The sequence below is a fragment of the Pungitius pungitius genome, unplaced genomic scaffold, assembly GCF_949316345.1.
Source record: "Pungitius pungitius unplaced genomic scaffold, fPunPun2.1 scaffold_26, whole genome shotgun sequence".
In the NCBI taxonomy this organism is placed as follows: domain Eukaryota; kingdom Metazoa; phylum Chordata; class Actinopteri; order Perciformes; family Gasterosteidae; genus Pungitius; species Pungitius pungitius.
Window position 1 is genome coordinate 342934 of NW_026909893.1, and position 22875 is coordinate 365808.

The 22875-nt window shown below is 44.9% G+C and overlaps 47 non-coding genes across 47 annotated transcripts; all 47 read right to left on the bottom strand.

The window, feature by feature from the left end:
- Positions 1 to 243: 243 nt before the first annotated feature.
- Positions 244 to 362, bottom strand: LOC134119822 (5S ribosomal RNA). The gene has a single exon (XR_009951371.1). It is a non-coding gene; the product is annotated as a 5S ribosomal RNA (ribosomal RNA).
- Positions 363 to 701: 339 nt separating this feature from the next.
- LOC134119823 (5S ribosomal RNA) lies at positions 702 to 820 on the bottom strand. The gene has a single exon (XR_009951372.1). It is a non-coding gene; the product is annotated as a 5S ribosomal RNA (ribosomal RNA).
- A 395-nt stretch (positions 821 to 1215) lies between these two features.
- LOC134120285 (5S ribosomal RNA) lies at positions 1216 to 1334 on the bottom strand. The gene has a single exon (XR_009951833.1). It is a non-coding gene; the product is annotated as a 5S ribosomal RNA (ribosomal RNA).
- Positions 1335 to 1673: 339 nt separating this feature from the next.
- Positions 1674 to 1792, bottom strand: LOC134119824 (5S ribosomal RNA). Its single transcript, XR_009951373.1, has one exon. It is a non-coding gene; the product is annotated as a 5S ribosomal RNA (ribosomal RNA).
- A 395-nt stretch (positions 1793 to 2187) lies between these two features.
- On the bottom strand, positions 2188 to 2306 carry LOC134119825 (5S ribosomal RNA). The gene has a single exon (XR_009951374.1). It is a non-coding gene; the product is annotated as a 5S ribosomal RNA (ribosomal RNA).
- Positions 2307 to 2645: 339 nt separating this feature from the next.
- Positions 2646 to 2764, bottom strand: LOC134119826 (5S ribosomal RNA). The gene has a single exon (XR_009951375.1). It is a non-coding gene; the product is annotated as a 5S ribosomal RNA (ribosomal RNA).
- A 339-nt stretch (positions 2765 to 3103) lies between these two features.
- On the bottom strand, positions 3104 to 3222 carry LOC134119828 (5S ribosomal RNA). Its single transcript, XR_009951377.1, has one exon. It is a non-coding gene; the product is annotated as a 5S ribosomal RNA (ribosomal RNA).
- Positions 3223 to 3617: 395 nt separating this feature from the next.
- LOC134119829 (5S ribosomal RNA) lies at positions 3618 to 3736 on the bottom strand. The gene has a single exon (XR_009951378.1). It is a non-coding gene; the product is annotated as a 5S ribosomal RNA (ribosomal RNA).
- A 339-nt stretch (positions 3737 to 4075) lies between these two features.
- On the bottom strand, positions 4076 to 4194 carry LOC134120206 (5S ribosomal RNA). The gene has a single exon (XR_009951755.1). It is a non-coding gene; the product is annotated as a 5S ribosomal RNA (ribosomal RNA).
- A 339-nt stretch (positions 4195 to 4533) lies between these two features.
- LOC134119830 (5S ribosomal RNA) lies at positions 4534 to 4652 on the bottom strand. The gene has a single exon (XR_009951379.1). It is a non-coding gene; the product is annotated as a 5S ribosomal RNA (ribosomal RNA).
- Positions 4653 to 5047: 395 nt separating this feature from the next.
- LOC134119831 (5S ribosomal RNA) lies at positions 5048 to 5166 on the bottom strand. The gene has a single exon (XR_009951380.1). It is a non-coding gene; the product is annotated as a 5S ribosomal RNA (ribosomal RNA).
- Positions 5167 to 5505: 339 nt separating this feature from the next.
- Positions 5506 to 5624, bottom strand: LOC134119832 (5S ribosomal RNA). The gene has a single exon (XR_009951381.1). It is a non-coding gene; the product is annotated as a 5S ribosomal RNA (ribosomal RNA).
- Positions 5625 to 6019: 395 nt separating this feature from the next.
- On the bottom strand, positions 6020 to 6138 carry LOC134120234 (5S ribosomal RNA). Its single transcript, XR_009951783.1, has one exon. It is a non-coding gene; the product is annotated as a 5S ribosomal RNA (ribosomal RNA).
- A 339-nt stretch (positions 6139 to 6477) lies between these two features.
- Positions 6478 to 6596, bottom strand: LOC134119833 (5S ribosomal RNA). Its single transcript, XR_009951382.1, has one exon. It is a non-coding gene; the product is annotated as a 5S ribosomal RNA (ribosomal RNA).
- A 395-nt stretch (positions 6597 to 6991) lies between these two features.
- Positions 6992 to 7110, bottom strand: LOC134120235 (5S ribosomal RNA). The gene has a single exon (XR_009951784.1). It is a non-coding gene; the product is annotated as a 5S ribosomal RNA (ribosomal RNA).
- A 339-nt stretch (positions 7111 to 7449) lies between these two features.
- On the bottom strand, positions 7450 to 7568 carry LOC134119834 (5S ribosomal RNA). Its single transcript, XR_009951383.1, has one exon. It is a non-coding gene; the product is annotated as a 5S ribosomal RNA (ribosomal RNA).
- A 395-nt stretch (positions 7569 to 7963) lies between these two features.
- LOC134120210 (5S ribosomal RNA) lies at positions 7964 to 8082 on the bottom strand. The gene has a single exon (XR_009951759.1). It is a non-coding gene; the product is annotated as a 5S ribosomal RNA (ribosomal RNA).
- A 339-nt stretch (positions 8083 to 8421) lies between these two features.
- LOC134119835 (5S ribosomal RNA) lies at positions 8422 to 8540 on the bottom strand. Its single transcript, XR_009951384.1, has one exon. It is a non-coding gene; the product is annotated as a 5S ribosomal RNA (ribosomal RNA).
- Positions 8541 to 8935: 395 nt separating this feature from the next.
- Positions 8936 to 9054, bottom strand: LOC134119836 (5S ribosomal RNA). The gene has a single exon (XR_009951385.1). It is a non-coding gene; the product is annotated as a 5S ribosomal RNA (ribosomal RNA).
- Positions 9055 to 9393: 339 nt separating this feature from the next.
- LOC134119837 (5S ribosomal RNA) lies at positions 9394 to 9512 on the bottom strand. Its single transcript, XR_009951386.1, has one exon. It is a non-coding gene; the product is annotated as a 5S ribosomal RNA (ribosomal RNA).
- A 395-nt stretch (positions 9513 to 9907) lies between these two features.
- LOC134120286 (5S ribosomal RNA) lies at positions 9908 to 10026 on the bottom strand. Its single transcript, XR_009951834.1, has one exon. It is a non-coding gene; the product is annotated as a 5S ribosomal RNA (ribosomal RNA).
- A 339-nt stretch (positions 10027 to 10365) lies between these two features.
- On the bottom strand, positions 10366 to 10484 carry LOC134119839 (5S ribosomal RNA). The gene has a single exon (XR_009951388.1). It is a non-coding gene; the product is annotated as a 5S ribosomal RNA (ribosomal RNA).
- A 395-nt stretch (positions 10485 to 10879) lies between these two features.
- On the bottom strand, positions 10880 to 10998 carry LOC134119840 (5S ribosomal RNA). The gene has a single exon (XR_009951389.1). It is a non-coding gene; the product is annotated as a 5S ribosomal RNA (ribosomal RNA).
- A 339-nt stretch (positions 10999 to 11337) lies between these two features.
- Positions 11338 to 11456, bottom strand: LOC134119841 (5S ribosomal RNA). Its single transcript, XR_009951390.1, has one exon. It is a non-coding gene; the product is annotated as a 5S ribosomal RNA (ribosomal RNA).
- A 395-nt stretch (positions 11457 to 11851) lies between these two features.
- LOC134120287 (5S ribosomal RNA) lies at positions 11852 to 11970 on the bottom strand. The gene has a single exon (XR_009951835.1). It is a non-coding gene; the product is annotated as a 5S ribosomal RNA (ribosomal RNA).
- A 339-nt stretch (positions 11971 to 12309) lies between these two features.
- Positions 12310 to 12428, bottom strand: LOC134119842 (5S ribosomal RNA). The gene has a single exon (XR_009951391.1). It is a non-coding gene; the product is annotated as a 5S ribosomal RNA (ribosomal RNA).
- Positions 12429 to 12823: 395 nt separating this feature from the next.
- On the bottom strand, positions 12824 to 12942 carry LOC134119843 (5S ribosomal RNA). Its single transcript, XR_009951392.1, has one exon. It is a non-coding gene; the product is annotated as a 5S ribosomal RNA (ribosomal RNA).
- A 339-nt stretch (positions 12943 to 13281) lies between these two features.
- LOC134119844 (5S ribosomal RNA) lies at positions 13282 to 13400 on the bottom strand. The gene has a single exon (XR_009951393.1). It is a non-coding gene; the product is annotated as a 5S ribosomal RNA (ribosomal RNA).
- A 339-nt stretch (positions 13401 to 13739) lies between these two features.
- LOC134119845 (5S ribosomal RNA) lies at positions 13740 to 13858 on the bottom strand. Its single transcript, XR_009951394.1, has one exon. It is a non-coding gene; the product is annotated as a 5S ribosomal RNA (ribosomal RNA).
- Positions 13859 to 14253: 395 nt separating this feature from the next.
- LOC134120211 (5S ribosomal RNA) lies at positions 14254 to 14372 on the bottom strand. The gene has a single exon (XR_009951760.1). It is a non-coding gene; the product is annotated as a 5S ribosomal RNA (ribosomal RNA).
- Positions 14373 to 14711: 339 nt separating this feature from the next.
- Positions 14712 to 14830, bottom strand: LOC134119846 (5S ribosomal RNA). The gene has a single exon (XR_009951395.1). It is a non-coding gene; the product is annotated as a 5S ribosomal RNA (ribosomal RNA).
- A 395-nt stretch (positions 14831 to 15225) lies between these two features.
- LOC134120212 (5S ribosomal RNA) lies at positions 15226 to 15344 on the bottom strand. Its single transcript, XR_009951761.1, has one exon. It is a non-coding gene; the product is annotated as a 5S ribosomal RNA (ribosomal RNA).
- Positions 15345 to 15683: 339 nt separating this feature from the next.
- On the bottom strand, positions 15684 to 15802 carry LOC134119847 (5S ribosomal RNA). The gene has a single exon (XR_009951396.1). It is a non-coding gene; the product is annotated as a 5S ribosomal RNA (ribosomal RNA).
- A 395-nt stretch (positions 15803 to 16197) lies between these two features.
- Positions 16198 to 16316, bottom strand: LOC134120213 (5S ribosomal RNA). The gene has a single exon (XR_009951762.1). It is a non-coding gene; the product is annotated as a 5S ribosomal RNA (ribosomal RNA).
- Positions 16317 to 16655: 339 nt separating this feature from the next.
- On the bottom strand, positions 16656 to 16774 carry LOC134119848 (5S ribosomal RNA). Its single transcript, XR_009951397.1, has one exon. It is a non-coding gene; the product is annotated as a 5S ribosomal RNA (ribosomal RNA).
- A 395-nt stretch (positions 16775 to 17169) lies between these two features.
- Positions 17170 to 17288, bottom strand: LOC134119850 (5S ribosomal RNA). Its single transcript, XR_009951399.1, has one exon. It is a non-coding gene; the product is annotated as a 5S ribosomal RNA (ribosomal RNA).
- A 339-nt stretch (positions 17289 to 17627) lies between these two features.
- On the bottom strand, positions 17628 to 17746 carry LOC134119851 (5S ribosomal RNA). The gene has a single exon (XR_009951400.1). It is a non-coding gene; the product is annotated as a 5S ribosomal RNA (ribosomal RNA).
- Positions 17747 to 18141: 395 nt separating this feature from the next.
- Positions 18142 to 18260, bottom strand: LOC134120288 (5S ribosomal RNA). The gene has a single exon (XR_009951836.1). It is a non-coding gene; the product is annotated as a 5S ribosomal RNA (ribosomal RNA).
- Positions 18261 to 18599: 339 nt separating this feature from the next.
- On the bottom strand, positions 18600 to 18718 carry LOC134119852 (5S ribosomal RNA). Its single transcript, XR_009951401.1, has one exon. It is a non-coding gene; the product is annotated as a 5S ribosomal RNA (ribosomal RNA).
- Positions 18719 to 19113: 395 nt separating this feature from the next.
- Positions 19114 to 19232, bottom strand: LOC134120289 (5S ribosomal RNA). The gene has a single exon (XR_009951837.1). It is a non-coding gene; the product is annotated as a 5S ribosomal RNA (ribosomal RNA).
- Positions 19233 to 19571: 339 nt separating this feature from the next.
- Positions 19572 to 19690, bottom strand: LOC134119853 (5S ribosomal RNA). Its single transcript, XR_009951402.1, has one exon. It is a non-coding gene; the product is annotated as a 5S ribosomal RNA (ribosomal RNA).
- A 395-nt stretch (positions 19691 to 20085) lies between these two features.
- Positions 20086 to 20204, bottom strand: LOC134119854 (5S ribosomal RNA). The gene has a single exon (XR_009951403.1). It is a non-coding gene; the product is annotated as a 5S ribosomal RNA (ribosomal RNA).
- Positions 20205 to 20543: 339 nt separating this feature from the next.
- LOC134119856 (5S ribosomal RNA) lies at positions 20544 to 20662 on the bottom strand. The gene has a single exon (XR_009951405.1). It is a non-coding gene; the product is annotated as a 5S ribosomal RNA (ribosomal RNA).
- A 395-nt stretch (positions 20663 to 21057) lies between these two features.
- LOC134120214 (5S ribosomal RNA) lies at positions 21058 to 21176 on the bottom strand. Its single transcript, XR_009951763.1, has one exon. It is a non-coding gene; the product is annotated as a 5S ribosomal RNA (ribosomal RNA).
- A 339-nt stretch (positions 21177 to 21515) lies between these two features.
- On the bottom strand, positions 21516 to 21634 carry LOC134119857 (5S ribosomal RNA). Its single transcript, XR_009951406.1, has one exon. It is a non-coding gene; the product is annotated as a 5S ribosomal RNA (ribosomal RNA).
- Positions 21635 to 21973: 339 nt separating this feature from the next.
- LOC134119858 (5S ribosomal RNA) lies at positions 21974 to 22092 on the bottom strand. The gene has a single exon (XR_009951407.1). It is a non-coding gene; the product is annotated as a 5S ribosomal RNA (ribosomal RNA).
- A 395-nt stretch (positions 22093 to 22487) lies between these two features.
- Positions 22488 to 22606, bottom strand: LOC134120236 (5S ribosomal RNA). The gene has a single exon (XR_009951785.1). It is a non-coding gene; the product is annotated as a 5S ribosomal RNA (ribosomal RNA).
- Between the last annotated feature and the right edge of the window lie 269 nt (positions 22607 to 22875).

Genomic DNA, 22875 nt, shown 5'->3' on the forward strand with positions numbered 1-22875 from the left:
GGGTTAGCACCTGTATTTCAACGGCTAAATTACAAACAATAGTATGCCAATCGTAAATGTTGATCAACACTAATTTAGCAATCATGAAACGGAATCATTTTGGATATTATTGTCTAATTTCCTTTCATATCCAACGTTAAAACAACACTAAACATGGATCTCTTCAACAATGTGATATTCTTTTTGTAATTTGTAGGTGTACAATCTGCGGCGCTCGGCGGCTTTCGGAGAGAGAAGTGAAAAAGCTTACGGCACCTGGGATTCCCAGGCGGTCTTCCATCCAGGTACTAACCAGGCCCTGCTCTGCTTAGCTTCCGAGATCAGACGAGATCGGGCGGAACCAGAGAGGTATGGCCGTAAGCTGCTTTTTATCTTTTTCCTAATCCTTTATAATGCGTCAATGAATTATGACACGCCTGCCGTTGGCATCTTTGTGTGGGTTAAATAAGGGTATGCAAAGAAGGCTGTGACATCCCATGCCGAAAATTGGATGGACTAGAGAAGACCCGCCCAGGGGTCCCAGCCAATCGGTGAATGGCCATTGCAGTCCCCGCCACCTCAAATGGCCTGACGATGGTATGGACGTAAGCCACCTTTCATCTTCTTCCTATTGCATCTCTTCTACAATGTGACATTTTTTTTACAATTGTGTAGGTGTACAATCTACGGCGCTGGGCGGCTTTCAGAGAGAGAAGTGAAAAAGCTTACGGCACCTGGGATTCCCAGGCGGTCTTCCATCCAGGTACTAACCAGGCCCTGCTCTGCTTAGCTTCCGAGATCAGACGAGATCGGGCGGAACCAGAGAGGTATGGCCGTAAGCTGCTTTTCATCTTTTTCCTAATCCTTTAAAACGTGTCAAAGATAATCAGAAGTTTCTTTTTCTAAAATTGAAGCAGTTCTTAGCATTGGCAAGAGAGGTTCCTAAAGCCTGAAGGTAACTTTACTTTTCTTCACTGGCAATTCTAACATGTTGGGTTAGCACCTGTATTTCAACGGCTAAATTACAAACAATAGTATGCCAATCGTAAATGTTGATCAACACTAATTTAGCAATCATGAAACGGAATCATTTTGGATAATATTGTCTAATTTCCTTTCATATCCAACGTTAAAACAACACTAAACATGCATCTCTTCAACAATGTGATATTCTTTTTGTAATTTGTAGGTGTACAATCTGCGGCGCTCGGCGGCTTTCGGAGAGAGAAGTGAAAAAGCTTACGGCACCTGGGATTCCCAGGCGGTCTTCCATCCAGGTACTAACCAGGGCCTGCTCTGCTTAGCTTCCGAGATCAGACGAGATCGGGCGGAACCAGAGAGGTATGGCCGTAAGCTGCTTTTTATCTTTTTCCTAATCCTTTATAATGCGTCAATGAATTATGACACGCCTGCCGTTGGCATCTTTGTGTGGGTTAAATAAGGGTATGCAAAGAAGGCTGTGACATCCCATGCCGAAAATTGGATGGACTAGAGAAGACCCGCCCAGGGGTCCCAGCCAATCGGTGAATGGCCATTGCAGTCCCCGCCACCTCAAATGGCCTGACGATGGTATGGACGTAAGCCACCTTTCATCTTCTTCCTATTGCATCTCTTCTACAATGTGACATTTTTTTTACAATTGTGTAGGTGTACAATCTACGGCGCTGGGCGGCTTTCAGAGAGAGAAGTGAAAAAGCTTACGGCACCTGGGATTCCCAGGCGGTCTTCCATCCAGGTACTAACCAGGCCCTGCTCTGCTTAGCTTCCGAGATCAGACGAGATCGGGCGGAACCAGAGAGGTATGGCCGTAAGCTGCTTTTCATCTTTTTCCTAATCCTTTAAAACGTGTCAAAGATAATCAGAAGTTTCTTTTTCTAAAATTGAAGCAGTTCTTAGCATTGGCAAGAGAGGTTCCTAAAGCCTGAAGGTAACTTTACTTTTCTTCACTGGCAATTCTAACATGTTGGGTTAGCACCTGTATTTCAACGGCTAAATTACAAACAATAGTATGCCAATCGTAAATGTTGATCAACACTAATTTAGCAATCATGAAACGGAATCATTTTGGATATTATTGTCTAATTTCCTTTCATATCCAACGTTAAAACAACACTAAACATGGATCTCTTCAACAATGTGATATTCTTTTTGTAATTTGTAGGTGTACAATCTGCGGCGCTCGGCGGCTTTCGGAGAGAGAAGTGAAAAAGCTTACGGCACCTGGGATTCCCAGGCGGTCTTCCATCCAGGTACTAACCAGGCCCTGCTCTGCTTAGCTTCCGAGATCAGACGAGATCGGGCGGAACCAGAGAGGTATGGCCGTAAGCTGCTTTTTATCTTTTTCCTAATCCTTTATAATGCGTCAATGAATTATGACACGCCTGCCGTTGGCATCTTTGTGTGGGTTAAATAAGGGTATGCAAAGAAGGCTGTGACATCCCATGCCGAAAATTGGATGGACTAGAGAAGACCCGCCCAGGGGTCCCAGCCAATCGGTGAATGGCCATTGCAGTCCCCGCCACCTCAAATGGCCTGACGATGGTATGGACGTAAGCCACCTTTCATCTTCTTCCTATTGCATCTCTTCTACAATGTGACATTTTTTTTACAATTGTGTAGGTGTACAATCTACGGCGCTGGGCGGCTTTCAGAGAGAGAAGTGAAAAAGCTTACGGCACCTGGGATTCCCAGGCGGTCTTCCATCCAGGTACTAACCAGGCCCTGCTCTGCTTAGCTTCCGAGATCAGACGAGATCGGGCGGAACCAGAGAGGTATGGCCGTAAGCTGCTTTTTATCTTTTTCCTAATCCTTTATAATGCGTCAATGAATTATGACACGCCTGCCGTTGGCATCTTTGTGTGGGTTAAATAAGGGTATGCAAAGAAGGCTGTGACATCCCATGCCGAAAATTGGATGGACTAGAGAAGACCCGCCCAGGGGTCCCAGCCAATCGGTGAATGGCCATTGCAGTCCCCGCCACCTCAAATGGCCTGACGATGGTATGGACGTAAGCCACCTTTCATCTTCTTCCTATTGCATCTCTTCTACAATGTGACATTTTTTTTACAATTGTGTAGGTGTACAATCTACGGCGCTGGGCGGCTTTCAGAGAGAGAAGTGAAAAAGCTTACGGCACCTGGGATTCCCAGGCGGTCTTCCATCCAGGTACTAACCAGGCCCTGCTCTGCTTAGCTTCCGAGATCAGACGAGATCGGGCGGAACCAGAGAGGTATGGCCGTAAGCTGCTTTTCATCTTTTTCCTAATCCTTTAAAACGTGTCAAAGATAATCAGAAGTTTCTTTTTCTAAAATTGAAGCAGTTCTTAGCATTGGCAAGAGAGGTTCCTAAAGCCTGAAGGTAACTTTACTTTTTTTCACTGGCAATTCTAACATGTTGGGTTAGCACCTGTATTTCAACGGCTAAATTACAAACAATAGTATGCCAATCGTAAATGTTGATCAACACTAATTTAGCAATCATGAAACGGAATCATTTTGGATATTATTGTCTAATTTCCTTTCATATCCAACGTTAAAACAACACTAAACATGCATCTCTTCAACAATGTGATATTCTTTTTGTAATTTGTAGGTGTACAATCTGCGGCGCTCGGCGGCTTTCGGAGAGAGAAGTGAAAAAGCTTACGGCACCTGGGATTCCCAGGCGGTCTTCCATCCAGGTACTAACCAGGCCCTGCTCTGCTTAGCTTCCGAGATCAGACGAGATCGGGCGGAACCAGAGAGGTATGGCCGTAAGCTGCTTTTTATCTTTTTCCTAATCCTTTATAATGCGTCAATGAATTATGACACGCCTGCCGTTGGCATCTTTGTGTGGGTTAAATAAGGGTATGCAAAGAAGGCTGTGACATCCCATGCCGAAAATTGGATGGACTAGAGAAGACCCGCCCAGGGGTCCCAGCCAATCGGTGAATGGCCATTGCAGTCCCCGCCACCTCAAATGGCCTGACGATGGTATGGACGTAAGCCACCTTTCATCTTCTTCCTATTGCATCTCTTCTACAATGTGACATTTTTTTTACAATTGTGTAGGTGTACAATCTACGGCGCTGGGCGGCTTTCAGAGAGAGAAGTGAAAAAGCTTACGGCACCTGGGATTCCCAGGCGGTCTTCCATCCAGGTACTAACCAGGCCCTGCTCTGCTTAGCTTCCGAGATCAGACGAGATCGGGCGGAACCAGAGAGGTATGGCCATAAGCTGCTTTTTATCTTTTTCCTAATCCTTTATAATGCGTCAATGAATTATGACACGCCTGCCGTTGGCATCTTTGTGTGGGTTAAATAAGGGTATGCAAAGAAGGCTGTGACATCCCATGCCGAAAATTGGATGGACTAGAGAAGACCCGCCCAGGGGTCCCAGCCAATCGGTGAATGGCCATTGCAGTCCCCGCCACCTCAAATGGCCTGACGATGGTATGGACGTAAGCCACCTTTCATCTTCTTCCTTTTGCATCTCTTCTACAATGTGACATTTTTTTTACAATTGTGTAGGTGTACAATCTACGGCGCTGGGCGGCTTTCAGAGAGAGAAGTGAAAAAGCTTACGGCACCTGGGATTCCCAGGCGGTCTTCCATCCAGGTACTAACCAGGCCCTGCTCTGCTTAGCTTCCGAGATCAGACGAGATCGGGCGGAACCAGAGAGGTATGGCCGTAAGCTGCTTTTCATCTTTTTCCTAATCCTTTAAAACGTGTCAAAGATAATCAGAAGTTTCTTTTTCTAAAATTGAAGCAGTTCTTAGCATTGGCAAGAGAGGTTCCTAAAGCCTGAAGGTAACTTTACTTTTCTTCACTGGCAATTCTAACATGTTGGGTTAGCACCTGTATTTCAACGGCTAAATTACAAACAATAGTATGCCAATCGTAAATGTTGATCAACACTAATTTAGCAATCATGAAACGGAATCATTTTGGATATTATTGTCTAATTTCCTTTCATATCCAACGTTAAAACAACACTAAACATGCATCTCTTCAACAATGTGATATTCTTTTTGTAATTTGTAGGTGTACAATCTGCGGCGCTCGGCGGCTTTCGGAGAGAGAAGTGAAAAAGCTTACGGCACCTGGGATTCCCAGGCGGTCTTCCATCCAGGTACTAACCAGGCCCTGCTCTGCTTAGCTTCCGAGATCAGACGAGATCGGGCGGAACCAGAGAGGTATGGCCGTAAGCTGCTTTTTATCTTTTTCCTAATCCTTTATAATGCGTCAATGAATTATGACACGCCTGCCGTTGGCATCTTTGTGTGGGTTAAATAAGGGTATGCAAAGAAGGCTGTGACATCCCATGCCGAAAATTGGATGGACTAGAGAAGACCCGCCCAGGGGTCCCAGCCAATCGGTGAATGGCCATTGCAGTCCCCGCCACCTCAAATGGCCTGACGATGGTATGGACGTAAGCCACCTTTCATCTTCTTCCTATTGCATCTCTTCTACAATGTGACATTTTTTTTACAATTGTGTAGGTGTACAATCTACGGCGCTGGGCGGCTTTCAGAGAGAGAAGTGAAAAAGCTTACGGCACCTGGGATTCCCAGGCGGTCTTCCATCCAGGTACTAACCAGGCCCTGCTCTGCTTAGCTTCCGAGATCAGACGAGATCGGGCGGAACCAGAGAGGTATGGCCGTAAGCTGCTTTTCATCTTTTTCCTAATCCTTTAAAACGTGTCAAAGATAATCAGAAGTTTCTTTTTCTAAAATTGAAGCAGTTCTTAGCATTGGCAAAAGAGGTTCCTAAAGCCTGAAGGTAACTTTACTTTTCTTCACTGGCAATTCTAACATGTTGGGTTAGCACCTGTATTTCAACGGCTAAATTACAAACAATAGTATGCCAATCGTAAATGTTGATCAACACTAATTTAGCAATCATGAAACGGAATAATTTTGGATATTATTGTCTAATTTCCTTTCATATCCAACGTTAAAACAACACTAAACATGCATCTCTTCAACAATGTGATATTCTTTTTGTAATTTGTAGGTGTACAATCTGCGGCGCTCGGCGGCTTTCGGAGAGAGAAGTGAAAAAGCTTACGGCACCTGGGATTCCCAGGCGGTCTTCCATCCAGGTACTAACCAAGCCCTGCTCTGCTTAGCTTCCGAGATCAGACGAGATCGGGCGGAACCAGAGAGGTATGGCCGTAAGCTGCTTTTTATCTTTTTCCTAATCCTTTATAATGCGTCAATGAATTATGACACGCCTGCCGTTGGCATCTTTGTGTGGGTTAAATAAGGGTATGCAAAGAAGGCTGTGACATCCCATGCCGAAAATTGGATGGACTAGAGAAGACCCGCCCAGGGGTCCCAGCCAATCGGTGAATGGCCATTGCAGTCCCCGCCACCTCAAATGGCCTGACGATGGTATGGACGTAAGCCACCTTTCATCTTCTTCCTATTGCATCTCTTCTACAATGTGACATTTTTTTTACAATTGTGTAGGTGTACAATCTACGGCGCTGGGCGGCTTTCAGAGAGAGAAGTGAAAAAGCTTACGGCACCTGGGATTCCCAGGCGGTCTTCCATCCAGGTACTAACCAGGCCCTGCTCTGCTTAGCTTCCGAGATCAGACGAGATCGGGCGGAACCAGAGAGGTATGGCCGTAAGCTGCTTTTCATCTTTTTCCTAATCCTTTAAAACGTGTCAAAGATAATCAGAAGTTTCTTTTTCTAAAATTGAAGCAGTTCTTAGCATTGGCAAAAGAGGTTCCTAAAGCCTGAAGGTAACTTTACTTTTCTTCACTGGCAATTCTAACATGTTGGGTTAGCACCTGTATTTCAACGGCTAAATTACAAACAATAGTATGCCAATCGTAAATGTTGATCAACACTAATTTAGCAATCATGAAACGGAATAATTTTGGATATTATTGTCTAATTTCCTTTCATATCCAACGTTAAAACAACACTAAACATGCATCTCTTCAACAATGTGATATTCTTTTTGTAATTTGTAGGTGTACAATCTGCGGCGCTCGGCGGCTTTCGGAGAGAGAAGTGAAAAAGCTTACGGCACCTGGGATTCCCAGGCGGTCTTCCATCCAGGTACTAACCAAGCCCTGCTCTGCTTAGCTTCCGAGATCAGACGAGATCGGGCGGAACCAGAGAGGTATGGCCGTAAGCTGCTTTTTATCTTTTTCCTAATCCTTTATAATGCGTCAATGAATTATGACACGCCTGCCGTTGGCATCTTTGTGTGGGTTAAATAAGGGTATGCAAAGAAGGCTGTGACATCCCATGCCGAAAATTGGATGGACTAGAGAAGACCCGCCCAGGGGTCCCAGCCAATCGGTGAATGGCCATTGCAGTCCCCGCCACCTCAAATGGCCTGACGATGGTATGGACGTAAGCCACCTTTCATCTTCTTCCTATTGCATCTCTTCTACAATGTGACATTTTTTTTACAATTGTGTAGGTGTACAATCTACGGCGCTGGGCGGCTTTCAGAGAGAGAAGTGAAAAAGCTTACGGCACCTGGGATTCCCAGGCGGTCTTCCATCCAGGTACTAACCAGGCCCTGCTCTGCTTAGCTTCCGAGATCAGACGAGATCGGGCGGAACCAGAGAGGTATGGCCGTAAGCTGCTTTTCATCTTTTTCCTAATCCTTTAAAACGTGTCAAAGATAATCAGAAGTTTCTTTTTCTAAAATTGAAGCAGTTCTTAGCATTGGCAAGAGAGGTTCCTAAAGCCTGAAGGTAACTTTACTTTTCTTCACTGGCAATTCTAACATGTTGGGTTAGCACCTGTATTTCAACGGCTAAATTACAAACAATAGTATGCCAATCGTAAATGTTGATCAACACTAATTTAGCAATCATGAAACGGAATCATTTTGGATATTATTGTCTAATTTCCTTTCATATCCAACGTTAAAACAACACTAAACATGCATCTCTTCAACAATGTGATATTCTTTTTGTAATTTGTAGGTGTACAATCTGCGGCGCTCGGCGGCTTTCGGAGAGAGAAGTGAAAAAGCTTACGGCACCTGGGATTCCCAGGCGGTCTTCCATTCAGGTACTAACCAGGCCCTGCTCTGCTTAGCTTCCGAGATCAGACGAGATCGGGCGGAACCAGAGAGGTATGGCCGTAAGCTGCTTTTTATCTTTTTCCTAATCCTTTATAATGCGTCAATGAATTATGACACGCCTGCCGTTGGCATCTTTGTGTGGGTTAAATAAGGGTATGCAAAGAAGGCTGTGACATCCCATGCCGAAAATTGGATGGACTAGAGAAGACCCGCCCAGGGGTCCCAGCCAATCGGTGAATGGCCATTGCAGTCCCCGCCACCTCAAATGGCCTGACGATGGTATGGACGTAAGCCACCTTTCATCTTCTTCCTATTGCATCTCTTCTACAATGTGACATTTTTTTTACAATTGTGTAGGTGTACAATCTACGGCGCTGGGCGGCTTTCAGAGAGAGAAGTGAAAAAGCTTACGGCACCTGGGATTCCCAGGCGGTCTTCCATCCAGGTACTAACCAGGCCCTGCTCTGCTTAGCTTCCGAGATCAGACGAGATCGGGCGGAACCAGAGAGGTATGGCCGTAAGCTGCTTTTCATCTTTTTCCTAATCCTTTAAAACGTGTCAAAGATAATCAGAAGTTTCTTTTTCTAAAATTGAAGCAGTTCTTAGCATTGGCAAAAGAGGTTCCTAAAGCCTGAAGGTAACTTTACTTTTCTTCACTGGCAATTCTAACATGTTGGGTTAGCACCTGTATTTCAACGGCTAAATTACAAACAATAGTATGCCAATCGTAAATGTTGATCAACACTAATTTAGCAATCATGAAACGGAATAATTTTGGATATTATTGTCTAATTTCCTTTCATATCCAACGTTAAAACAACACTAAACATGCATCTCTTCAACAATGTGATATTCTTTTTGTAATTTGTAGGTGTACAATCTGCGGCGCTCGGCGGCTTTCGGAGAGAGAAGTGAAAAAGCTTACGGCACCTGGGATTCCCAGGCGGTCTTCCATCCAGGTACTAACCAGGCCCTGCTCTGCTTAGCTTCCGAGATCAGACGAGATCGGGCGGAACCAGAGAGGTATGGCCGTAAGCTGCTTTTTATCTTTTTCCTAATCCTTTATAATGCGTCAATGAATTATGACACGCCTGCCGTTGGCATCTTTGTGTGGGTTAAATAAGGGTATGCAAAGAAGGCTGTGACATCCCATGCCGAAAATTGGATGGACTAGAGAAGACCCGCCCAGGGGTCCCAGCCAATCGGTGAATGGCCATTGCAGTCCCCGCCACCTCAAATGGCCTGACGATGGTATGGACGTAAGCCACCTTTCATCTTCTTCCTATTGCATCTCTTCTACAATGTGACATTTTTTTTACAATTGTGTAGGTGTACAATCTACGGCGCTGGGCGGCTTTCAGAGAGAGAAGTGAAAAAGCTTACGGCACCTGGGATTCCCAGGCGGTCTTCCATCCAGGTACTAACCAGGCCCTGCTCTGCTTAGCTTCCGAGATCAGACGAGATCGGGCGGAACCAGAGAGGTATGGCCGTAAGCTGCTTTTCATCTTTTTCCTAATCCTTTAAAACGTGTCAAAGATAATCAGAAGTTTCTTTTTCTAAAATTGAAGCAGTTCTTAGCATTGGCAAGAGAGGTTCCTAAAGCCTGAAGGTAACTTTACTTTTCTTCACTGGCAATTCTAACATGTTGGGTTAGCACCTGTATTTCAACGGCTAAATTACAAACAATAGTATGCCAATCGTAAATGTTGATCAACACTAATTTAGCAATCATGAAACGGAATCATTTTGGATAATATTGTCTAATTTCCTTTCATATCCAACGTTAAAACAACACTAAACATGCATCTCTTCAACAATGTGATATTCTTTTTGTAATTTGTAGGTGTACAATCTGCGGCGCTCGGCGGCTTTCGGAGAGAGAAGTGAAAAAGCTTACGGCACCTGGGATTCCCAGGCGGTCTTCCATCCAGGTACTAACCAGGGCCTGCTCTGCTTAGCTTCCGAGATCAGACGAGATCGGGCGGAACCAGAGAGGTATGGCCGTAAGCTGCTTTTTATCTTTTTCCTAATCCTTTATAATGCGTCAATGAATTATGACACGCCTGCCGTTGGCATCTTTGTGTGGGTTAAATAAGGGTATGCAAAGAAGGCTGTGACATCCCATGCCGAAAATTGGATGGACTAGAGAAGACCCGCCCAGGGGTCCCAGCCAATCGGTGAATGGCCATTGCAGTCCCCGCCACCTCAAATGGCCTGACGATGGTATGGACGTAAGCCACCTTTCATCTTCTTCCTATTGCATCTCTTCTACAATGTGACATTTTTTTTACAATTGTGTAGGTGTACAATCTACGGCGCTGGGCGGCTTTCAGAGAGAGAAGTGAAAAAGCTTACGGCACCTGGGATTCCCAGGCGGTCTTCCATCCAGGTACTAACCAGGCCCTGCTCTGCTTAGCTTCCGAGATCAGACGAGATCGGGCGGAACCAGAGAGGTATGGCCGTAAGCTGCTTTTCATCTTTTTCCTAATCCTTTAAAACGTGTCAAAGATAATCAGAAGTTTCTTTTTCTAAAATTGAAGCAGTTCTTAGCATTGGCAAGAGAGGTTCCTAAAGCCTGAAGGTAACTTTACTTTTCTTCACTGGCAATTCTAACATGTTGGGTTAGCACCTGTATTTCAACGGCTAAATTACAAACAATAGTATGCCAATCGTAAATGTTGATCAACACTAATTTAGCAATCATGAAACGGAATCATTTTGGATATTATTGTCTAATTTCCTTTCATATCCAACGTTAAAACAACACTAAACATGGATCTCTTCAACAATGTGATATTCTTTTTGTAATTTGTAGGTGTACAATCTGCGGCGCTCGGCGGCTTTCGGAGAGAGAAGTGAAAAAGCTTACGGCACCTGGGATTCCCAGGCGGTCTTCCATCCAGGTACTAACCAGGCCCTGCTCTGCTTAGCTTCCGAGATCAGACGAGATCGGGCGGAACCAGAGAGGTATGGCCGTAAGCTGCTTTTTATCTTTTTCCTAATCCTTTATAATGCGTCAATGAATTATGACACGCCTGCCGTTGGCATCTTTGTGTGGGTTAAATAAGGGTATGCAAAGAAGGCTGTGACATCCCATGCCGAAAATTGGATGGACTAGAGAAGACCCGCCCAGGGGTCCCAGCCAATCGGTGAATGGCCATTGCAGTCCCCGCCACCTCAAATGGCCTGACGATGGTATGGACGTAAGCCACCTTTCATCTTCTTCCTATTGCATCTCTTCTACAATGTGACATTTTTTTTACAATTGTGTAGGTGTACAATCTACGGCGCTGGGCGGCTTTCAGAGAGAGAAGTGAAAAAGCTTACGGCACCTGGGATTCCCAGGCGGTCTTCCATCCAGGTACTAACCAGGCCCTGCTCTGCTTAGCTTCCGAGATCAGACGAGATCGGGCGGAACCAGAGAGGTATGGCCGTAAGCTGCTTTTCATCTTTTTCCTAATCCTTTAAAACGTGTCAAAGATAATCAGAAGTTTCTTTTTCTAAAATTGAAGCAGTTCTTAGCATTGGCAAGAGAGGTTCCTAAAGCCTGAAGGTAACTTTACTTTTCTTCACTGGCAATTCTAACATGTTGGGTTAGCACCTGTATTTCAACGGCTAAATTACAAACAATAGTATGCCAATCGTAAATGTTGATCAACACTAATTTAGCAATCATGAAACGGAATCATTTTGGATAATATTGTCTAATTTCCTTTCATATCCAACGTTAAAACAACACTAAACATGCATCTCTTCAACAATGTGATATTCTTTTTGTAATTTGTAGGTGTACAATCTGCGGCGCTCGGCGGCTTTCGGAGAGAGAAGTGAAAAAGCTTACGGCACCTGGGATTCCCAGGCGGTCTTCCATCCAGGTACTAACCAGGGCCTGCTCTGCTTAGCTTCCGAGATCAGACGAGATCGGGCGGAACCAGAGAGGTATGGCCGTAAGCTGCTTTTTATCTTTTTCCTAATCCTTTATAATGCGTCAATGAATTATGACACGCCTGCCGTTGGCATCTTTGTGTGGGTTAAATAAGGGTATGCAAAGAAGGCTGTGACATCCCATGCCGAAAATTGGATGGACTAGAGAAGACCCGCCCAGGGGTCCCAGCCAATCGGTGAATGGCCATTGCAGTCCCCGCCACCTCAAATGGCCTGACGATGGTATGGACGTAAGCCACCTTTCATCTTCTTCCTATTGCATCTCTTCTACAATGTGACATTTTTTTTACAATTGTGTAGGTGTACAATCTACGGCGCTGGGCGGCTTTCAGAGAGAGAAGTGAAAAAGCTTACGGCACCTGGGATTCCCAGGCGGTCTTCCATCCAGGTACTAACCAGGCCCTGCTCTGCTTAGCTTCCGAGATCAGACGAGATCGGGCGGAACCAGAGAGGTATGGCCGTAAGCTGCTTTTCATCTTTTTCCTAATCCTTTAAAACGTGTCAAAGATAATCAGAAGTTTCTTTTTCTAAAATTGAAGCAGTTCTTAGCATTGGCAAGAGAGGTTCCTAAAGCCTGAAGGTAACTTTACTTTTCTTCACTGGCAATTCTAACATGTTGGGTTAGCACCTGTATTTCAACGGCTAAATTACAAACAATAGTATGCCAATCGTAAATGTTGATCAACACTAATTTAGCAATCATGAAACGGAATCATTTTGGATATTATTGTCTAATTTCCTTTCATATCCAACGTTAAAACAACACTAAACATGGATCTCTTCAACAATGTGATATTCTTTTTGTAATTTGTAGGTGTACAATCTGCGGCGCTCGGCGGCTTTCGGAGAGAGAAGTGAAAAAGCTTACGGCACCTGGGATTCCCAGGCGGTCTTCCATCCAGGTACTAACCAGGCCCTGCTCTGCTTAGCTTCCGAGATCAGACGAGATCGGGCGGAACCAGAGAGGTATGGCCGTAAGCTGCTTTTTATCTTTTTCCTAATCCTTTATAATGCGTCAATGAATTATGACACGCCTGCCGTTGGCATCTTTGTGTGGGTTAAATAAGGGTATGCAAAGAAGGCTGTGACATCCCATGCCGAAAATTGGATGGACTAGAGAAGACCCGCCCAGGGGTCCCAGCCAATCGGTGAATGGCCATTGCAGTCCCCGCCACCTCAAATGGCCTGACGATGGTATGGACGTAAGCCACCTTTCATCTTCTTCCTATTGCATCTCTTCTACAATGTGACATTTTTTTTACAATTGTGTAGGTGTACAATCTACGGCGCTGGGCGGCTTTCAGAGAGAGAAGTGAAAAAGCTTACGGCACCTGGGATTCCCAGGCGGTCTTCCATCCAGGTACTAACCAGGCCCTGCTCTGCTTAGCTTCCGAGATCAGACGAGATCGGGCGGAACCAGAGAGGTATGGCCGTAAGCTGCTTTTTATCTTTTTCCTAATCCTTTATAATGCGTCAATGAATTATGACACGCCTGCCGTTGGCATCTTTGTGTGGGTTAAATAAGGGTATGCAAAGAAGGCTGTGACATCCCATGCCGAAAATTGGATGGACTAGAGAAGACCCGCCCAGGGGTCCCAGCCAATCGGTGAATGGCCATTGCAGTCCCCGCCACCTCAAATGGCCTGACGATGGTATGGACGTAAGCCACCTTTCATCTTCTTCCTATTGCATCTCTTCTACAATGTGACATTTTTTTTACAATTGTGTAGGTGTACAATCTACGGCGCTGGGCGGCTTTCAGAGAGAGAAGTGAAAAAGCTTACGGCACCTGGGATTCCCAGGCGGTCTTCCATCCAGGTACTAACCAGGCCCTGCTCTGCTTAGCTTCCGAGATCAGACGAGATCGGGCGGAACCAGAGAGGTATGGCCGTAAGCTGCTTTTCATCTTTTTCCTAATCCTTTAAAACGTGTCAAAGATAATCAGAAGTTTCTTTTTCTAAAATTGAAGCAGTTCTTAGCATTGGCAAGAGAGGTTCCTAAAGCCTGAAGGTAACTTTACTTTTTTTCACTGGCAATTCTAACATGTTGGGTTAGCACCTGTATTTCAACGGCTAAATTACAAACAATAGTATGCCAATCGTAAATGTTGATCAACACTAATTTAGCAATCATGAAACGGAATCATTTTGGATAATATTGTCTAATTTCCTTTCATATCCAACGTTAAAACAACACTAAACATGCATCTCTTCAACAATGTGATATTCTTTTTGTAATTTGTAGGTGTACAATCTGCGGCGCTCGGCGGCTTTCGGAGAGAGAAGTGAAAAAGCTTACGGCACCTGGGATTCCCAGGCGGTCTTCCATTCAGGTACTAACCAGGCCCTGCTCTGCTTAGCTTCCGAGATCAGACGAGATCGGGCGGAACCAGAGAGGTATGGCCGTAAGCTGCTTTTTATCTTTTTCCTAATCCTTTATAATGCGTCAATGAATTATGACACGCCTGCCGTTGGCATCTTTGTGTGGGTTAAATAAGGGTATGCAAAGAAGGCTGTGACATCCCATGCCGAAAATTGGATGGACTAGAGAAGACCCGCCCAGGGGTCCCAGCCAATCGGTGAATGGCCATTGCAGTCCCCGCCACCTCAAATGGCCTGACGATGGTATGGACGTAAGCCACCTTTCATCTTCTTCCTATTGCATCTCTTCTACAATGTGACATTTTTTTTACAATTGTGTAGATGTACAATCTACGGCGCTGGGCGGCTTTCAGAGAGAGAAGTGAAAAAGCTTACGGCACCTGGGATTCCCAGGCGGTCTTCCATCCAGGTACTAACCAGGCCCTGCTCTGCTTAGCTTCCGAGATCAGACGAGATCGGGCGGAACCAGAGAGGTATGGCCGTAAGCTGCTTTTCATCTTTTTCCTAATCCTTTAAAACGTGTCAAAGATAATCAGAAGTTTCTTTTTCTAAAATTGAAGCAGTTCTTAGCATTGGCAAGAGAGGTTCCTAAAGCCTGAAGGTAACTTTACTTTTCTTCACTGGCAATTCTAACATGTTGGGTTAGCACCTGTATTTCAACGGCTAAATTACAAACAATAGTATGCCAATCGTAAATGTTGATCAACACTAATTTAGCAATCATGAAACGGAATCATTTTGGATATTATTGTCTAATTTCCTTTCATATCCAACGTTAAAACAACACTAAACATGCATCTCTTCAACAATGTGATATTCTTTTTGTAATTTGTAGGTGTACAATCTGCGGCGCTCGGCGGCTTTCGGAGAGAGAAGTGAAAAAGCTTACGGCACCTGGGATTCCCAGGCGGTCTTCCATTCAGGTACTAACCAGGCCCTGCTCTGCTTAGCTTCCGAGATCAGACGAGATCGGGCGGAACCAGAGAGGTATGGCCGTAAGCTGCTTTTTATCTTTTTCCTAATCCTTTATAATGCGTCAATGAATTATGACACGCCTGCCGTTGGCATCTTTGTGTGGGTTAAATAAGGGTATGCAAAGAAGGCTGTGACATCCCATGCCGAAAATTGGATGGACTAGAGAAGACCCGCCCAGGGGTCCCAGCCAATCGGTGAATGGCCATTGCAGTCCCCGCCACCTCAAATGGCCTGACGATGGTATGGACGTAAGCCACCTTTCATCTTCTTCCTATTGCATCTCTTCTACAATGTGACATTTTTTTTACAATTGTGTATGTGTACAATCTACGGCGCTGGGCGGCTTTCAGAGAGAGAAGTGAAAAAGCTTACGGCACCTGGGATTCCCAGGCGGTCTTCCATCCAGGTACTAACCAGGCCCTGCTCTGCTTAGCTTCCGAGATCAGACGAGATCGGGCGGAACCAGAGAGGTATGGCCGTAAGCTGCTTTTCATCTTTTTCCTAATCCTTTAAAACGTGTCAAAGATAATCAGAAGTTTCTTTTTCTAAAATTGAAGCAGTTCTTAGCATTGGCAAGAGAGGTTCCTAAAGCCTGAAGGTAACTTTACTTTTCTTCACTGGCAATTCTAACATGTTGGGTTAGCACCTGTATTTCAACGGCTAAATTACAAACAATAGTATGCCAATCGTAAATGTTGATCAACACTAATTTAGCAATCATGAAACGGAATCATTTTGGATATTATTGTCTAATTTCCTTTCATATCCAACGTTAAAACAACACTAAACATGCATCTCTTCAACAATGTGATATTCTTTTTGTAATTTGTAGGTGTACAATCTGCGGCGCTCGGCGGCTTTCGGAGAGAGAAGTGAAAAAGCTTACGGCACCTGGGATTCCCAGGCGGTCTTCCATTCAGGTACTAACCAGGCCCTGCTCTGCTTAGCTTCCGAGATCAGACGAGATCGGGCGGAACCAGAGAGGTATGGCCGTAAGCTGCTTTTTATCTTTTTCCTAATCCTTTATAATGCGTCAATGAATTATGACACGCCTGCCGTTGGCATCTTTGTGTGGGTTAAATAAGGGTATGCAAAGAAGGCTGTGACATCCCATGCCGAAAATTGGATGGACTAGAGAAGACCCGCCCAGGGGTCCCAGCCAATCGGTGAATGGCCATTGCAGTCCCCGCCACCTCAAATGGCCTGACGATGGTATGGACGTAAGCCACCTTTCATCTTCTTCCTATTGCATCTCTTCTACAATGTGACATTTTTTTTACAATTGTGTAGGTGTACAATCTACGGCGCTGGGCGGCTTTCAGAGAGAGAAGTGAAAAAGCTTACGGCACCTGGGATTCCCAGGCGGTCTTCCATCCAGGTACTAACCAGGCCCTGCTCTGCTTAGCTTCCGAGATCAGACGAGATCGGGCGGAACCAGAGAGGTATGGCCGTAAGCTGCTTTTCATCTTTTTCCTAATCCTTTAAAACGTGTCAAAGATAATCAGAAGTTTCTTTTTCTAAAATTGAAGCAGTTCTTAGCATTGGCAAAAGAGGTTCCTAAAGCCTGAAGGTAACTTTACTTTTCTTCACTGGCAATTCTAACATGTTGGGTTAGCACCTGTATTTCAACGGCTAAATTACAAACAATAGTATGCCAATCGTAAATGTTGATCAACACTAATTTAGCAATCATGAAACGGAATAATTTTGGATATTATTGTCTAATTTCCTTTCATATCCAACGTTAAAACAACACTAAACATGCATCTCTTCAACAATGTGATATTCTTTTTGTAATTTGTAGGTGTACAATCTGCGGCGCTCGGCGGCTTTCGGAGAGAGAAGTGAAAAAGCTTACGGCACCTGGGATTCCCAGGCGGTCTTCCATCCAGGTACTAACCAGGCCCTGCTCTGCTTAGCTTCCGAGATCAGACGAGATCGGGCGGAACCAGAGAGGTATGGCCGTAAGCTGCTTTTTATCTTTTTCCTAATCCTTTATAATGCGTCAATGAATTATGACACGCCTGCCGTTGGCATCTTTGTGTGGGTTAAATAAGGGTATGCAAAGAAGGCTGTGACATCCCATGCCGAAAATTGGATGGACTAGAGAAGACCCGCCCAGGGGTCCCAGCCAATCGGTGAATGGCCATTGCAGTCCCCGCCACCTCAAATGGCCTGACGATGGTATGGACGTAAGCCACCTTTCATCTTCTTCCTATTGCATCTCTTCTACAATGTGACATTTTTTTTACAATTGTGTAGGTGTACAATCTACGGCGCTGGGCGGCTTTCAGAGAGAGAAGTGAAAAAGCTTACGGCACCTGGGATTCCCAGGCGGTCTTCCATCCAGGTACTAACCAGGCCCTGCTCTGCTTAGCTTCCGAGATCAGACGAGATCGGGCGGAACCAGAGAGGTATGGCCGTAAGCTGCTTTTCATCTTTTTCCTAATCCTTTAAAACGTGTCAAAGATAATCAGAAGTTTCTTTTTCTAAAATTGAAGCAGTTCTTAGCATTGGCAAGAGAGGTTCCTAAAGCCTGAAGGTAACTTTACTTTTCTTCACTGGCAATTCTAACATGTTGGGTTAGCACCTGTATTTCAACGGCTAAATTACAAACAATAGTATGCCAATCGTAAATGTTGATCAACACTAATTTAGCAATCATGAAACGGAATAATTTTGGATAATATTGTCTAATTTCCTTTCATATCCAACGTTAAAACAACACTAAACATGCATCTCTTCAACAATGTGATATTCTTTTTGTAATTTGTAGGTGTACAATCTGCGGCGTTCGGCGGCTTTCGGAGAGAGAAGTGAAAAAGCTTACGGCACCTGGGATTCCCAGGCGGTCTTCCATCCAGGTACTAACCAGGGCCTGCTCTGCTTAGCTTCCGAGATCAGACGAGATCGGGCGGAACCAGAGAGGTATGGCCGTAAGCTGCTTTTTATCTTTTTCCTAATCCTTTATAATGCGTCAATGAATTATGACACGCCTGCCGTTGGCATCTTTGTGTGGGTTAAATAAGGGTATGCAAAGAAGGCTGTGACATCCCATGCCGAAAATTGGATGGACTAGAGAAGACCCGCCCAGGGGTCCCAGCCAATCGGTGAATGGCCATTGCAGTCCCCGCCACCTCAAATGGCCTGACGATGGTATGGACGTAAGCCACCTTTCATCTTCTTCCTATTGCATCTCTTCTACAATGTGACATTTTTTTTACAATTGTGTAGGTGTACAATCTACGGCGCTGGGCGGCTTTCAGAGAGAGAAGTGAAAAAGCTTACGGCACCTGGGATTCCCAGGCGGTCTTCCATCCAGGTACTAACCAGGCCCTGCTCTGCTTAGCTTCCGAGATCAGACGAGATCGGGCGGAACCAGAGAGGTATGGCCGTAAGCTGCTTTTCATCTTTTTCCTAATCCTTTAAAACGTGTCAAAGATAATCAGAAGTTTCTTTTTCTAAAATTGAAGCAGTTCTTAGCATTGGCAAGAGAGGTTCCTAAAGCCTGAAGGTAACTTTACTTTTCTTCACTGGCAATTCTAACATGTTGGGTTAGCACCTGTATTTCAACGGCTAAATTACAAACAATAGTATGCCAATCGTAAATGTTGATCAACACTAATTTAGCAATCATGAAACGGAATCATTTTGGATAATATTGTCTAATTTCCTTTCATATCCAACGTTAAAACAACACTAAACATGCATCTCTTCAACAATGTGATATTCTTTTTGTAATTTGTAGGTGTACAATCTGCGGCGCTCGGCGGCTTTCGGAGAGAGAAGTGAAAAAGCTTACGGCACCTGGGATTCCCAGGCGGTCTTCCATCCAGGTACTAACCAGGGCCTGCTCTGCTTAGCTTCCGAGATCAGACGAGATCGGGCGGAACCAGAGAGGTATGGCCGTAAGCTGCTTTTTATCTTTTTCCTAATCCTTTATAATGCGTCAATGAATTATGACACGCCTGCCGTTGGCATCTTTGTGTGGGTTAAATAAGGGTATGCAAAGAAGGCTGTGACATCCCATGCCGAAAATTGGATGGACTAGAGAAGACCCGCCCAGGGGTCCCAGCCAATCGGTGAATGGCCATTGCAGTCCCCGCCACCTCAAATGGCCTGACGATGGTATGGACGTATGCCACCTTTCATCTTCTTCCTATTGCATCTCTTCTACAATGTGACATTTTTTTTACAATTGTGTAGGTGTACAATCTACGGCGCTGGGCGGCTTTCAGAGAGAGAAGTGAAAAAGCTTACGGCACCTGGGATTCCCAGGCGGTCTTCCATCCAGGTACTAACCAGGCCCTGCTCTGCTTAGCTTCCGAGATCAGACGAGATCGGGCGGAACCAGAGAGGTATGGCCGTAAGCTGCTTTTCATCTTTTTCCTAATCCTTTAAAACGTGTCAAAGATAATCAGAAGTTTCTTTTTCTAAAATTGAAGCAGTTCTTAGCATTGGCAAGAGAGGTTCCTAAAGCCTGAAGGTAACTTTACTTTTCTTCACTGGCAATTCTAACATGTTGGGTTAGCACCTGTATTTCAACGGCTAAATTACAAACAATAGTATGCCAATCGTAAATGTTGATCAACACTAATTTAGCAATCATGAAACGGAATCATTTTGGATATTATTGTCTAATTTCCTTTCATATCCAACGTTAAAACAACACTAAACATGGATCTCTTCAACAATGTGATATTCTTTTTGTAATTTGTAGGTGTACAATCTGCGGCGCTCGGCGGCTTTCGGAGAGAGAAGTGAAAAAGCTTACGGCACCTGGGATTCCCAGGCGGTCTTCCATCCAGGTACTAACCAGGCCCTGCTCTGCTTAGCTTCCGAGATCAGACGAGATCGGGCGGAACCAGAGAGGTATGGCCGTAAGCTGCTTTTTATCTTTTTCCTAATCCTTTATAATGCGTCAATGAATTATGACACGCCTGCCGTTGGCATCTTTGTGTGGGTTAAATAAGGGTATGCAAAGAAGGCTGTGACATCCCATGCCGAAAATTGGATGGACTAGAGAAGACCCGCCCAGGGGTCCCAGCCAATCGGTGAATGGCCATTGCAGTCCCCGCCACCTCAAATGGCCTGACGATGGTATGGACGTAAGCCACCTTTCATCTTCTTCCTATTGCATCTCTTCTACAATGTGACATTTTTTTTACAATTGTGTAGGTGTACAATCTACGGCGCTGGGCGGCTTTCAGAGAGAGAAGTGAAAAAGCTTACGGCACCTGGGATTCCCAGGCGGTCTTCCATCCAGGTACTAACCAGGCCCTGCTCTGCTTAGCTTCCGAGATCAGACGAGATCGGGCGGAACCAGAGAGGTATGGCCGTAAGCTGCTTTTCATCTTTTTCCTAATCCTTTAAAACGTGTCAAAGATAATCAGAAGTTTCTTTTTCTAAAATTGAAGCAGTTCTTAGCATTGGCAAGAGAGGTTCCTAAAGCCTGAAGGTAACTTTACTTTTTTTCACTGGCAATTCTAACATGTTGGGTTAGCACCTGTATTTCAACGGCTAAATTACAAACAATAGTATGCCAATCGTAAATGTTGATCAACACTAATTTAGCAATCATGAAACGGAATCATTTTGGATAATATTGTCTAATTTCCTTTCATATCCAACGTTAAAACAACACTAAACATGCATCTCTTCAACAATGTGATATTCTTTTTGTAATTTGTAGGTGTACAATCTGCGGCGCTCGGCGGCTTTCGGAGAGAGAAGTGAAAAAGCTTACGGCACCTGGGATTCCCAGGCGGTCTTCCATTCAGGTACTAACCAGGCCCTGCTCTGCTTAGCTTCCGAGATCAGACGAGATCGGGCGGAACCAGAGAGGTATGGCCGTAAGCTGCTTTTTATCTTTTTCCTAATCCTTTATAATGCGTCAATGAATTATGACACGCCTGCCGTTGGCATCTTTGTGTGGGTTAAATAAGGGTATGCAAAGAAGGCTGTGACATCCCATGCCGAAAATTGGATGGACTAGAGAAGACCCGCCCAGGGGTCCCAGCCAATCGGTGAATGGCCATTGCAGTCCCCACCACCTCAAATGGCCTGACGATGGTATGGACGTAAGCCACCTTTCATCTTCTTCCTATTGCATCTCTTCTACAATGTGACATTTTTTTTACAATTGTGTAGGTGTACAATCTACGGCGCTGGGCGGCTTTCAGAGAGAGAAGTGAAAAAGCTTACGGCACCTGGGATTCCCAGGCGGTCTTCCATCCAGGTACTAACCAGGCCCTGCTCTGCTTAGCTTCCGAGATCAGACGAGATCGGGCGGAACCAGAGAGGTATGGCCGTAAGCTGCTTTTTATCTTTTTCCTAATCCTTTATAATGCGTCAATGAATTATGACACGCCTGCCGTTGGCATCTTTGTGTGGGTTAAATAAGGGTATGCAAAGAAGGCTGTGACATCCCATGCCGAAAATTGGATGGACTAGAGAAGACCCGCCCAGGGGTCCCAGCCAATCGGTGAATGGCCATTGCAGTCCCCGCCACCTCAAATGGCCTGACGATGGTATGGACGTAAGCCACCTTTCATCTTCTTCCTATTGCATCTCTTCTACAATGTGACATTTTTTTTACAATTGTGTAGATGTACAATCTACGGCGCTGGGCGGCTTTCAGAGAGAGAAGTGAAAAAGCTTACGGCACCTGGGATTCCCAGGCGGTCTTCCATCCAGGTACTAACCAGGCCCTGCTCTGCTTAGCTTCCGAGATCAGACGAGATCGGGCGGAACCAGAGAGGTATGGCCGTAAGCTGCTTTTCATCTTTTTCCTAATCCTTTAAAACGTGTCAAAGATAATCAGAAGTTTCTTTTTCTAAAATTGAAGCAGTTCTTAGCATTGGCAAGAGAGGTTCCTAAAGCCTGAAGGTAACTTTACTTTTCTTCACTGGCAATTCTAACATGTTGGGTTAGCACCTGTATTTCAACGGCTAAATTACAAACAATAGTATGCCAATCGTAAATGTTGATCAACACTAATTTAGCAATCATGAAACGGAATCATTTTGGATAATATTGTCTAATTTCCTTTCATATCCAACGTTAAAACAACACTAAACATGCATCTCTTCAACAATGTGATATTCTTTTTGTAATTTGTAGGTGTACAATCTGCGGCGCTCGGCGGCTTTCGGAGAGAGAAGTGAAAAAGCTTACGGCACCTGGGATTCCCAGGCGGTCTTCCATCCAGGTACTAACCAAGCCCTGCTCTGCTTAGCTTCCGAGATCAGACGAGATCGGGCGGAACCAGAGAGGTATGGCCGTAAGCTGCTTTTTATCTTTTTCCTAATCCTTTATAATGCGTCAATGAATTATGACACGCCTGCCGTTGGCATCTTTGTGTGGGTTAAATAAGGGTATGCAAAGAAGGCTGTGACATCCCATGCCGAAAATTGGATGGACTAGAGAAGACCCGCCCAGGGGTCCCAGCCAATCGGTGAATGGCCATTGCAGTCCCCGCCACCTCAAATGGCCTGACGATGGTATGGACGTAAGCCACCTTTCATCTTCTTCCTATTGCATCTCTTCTACAATGTG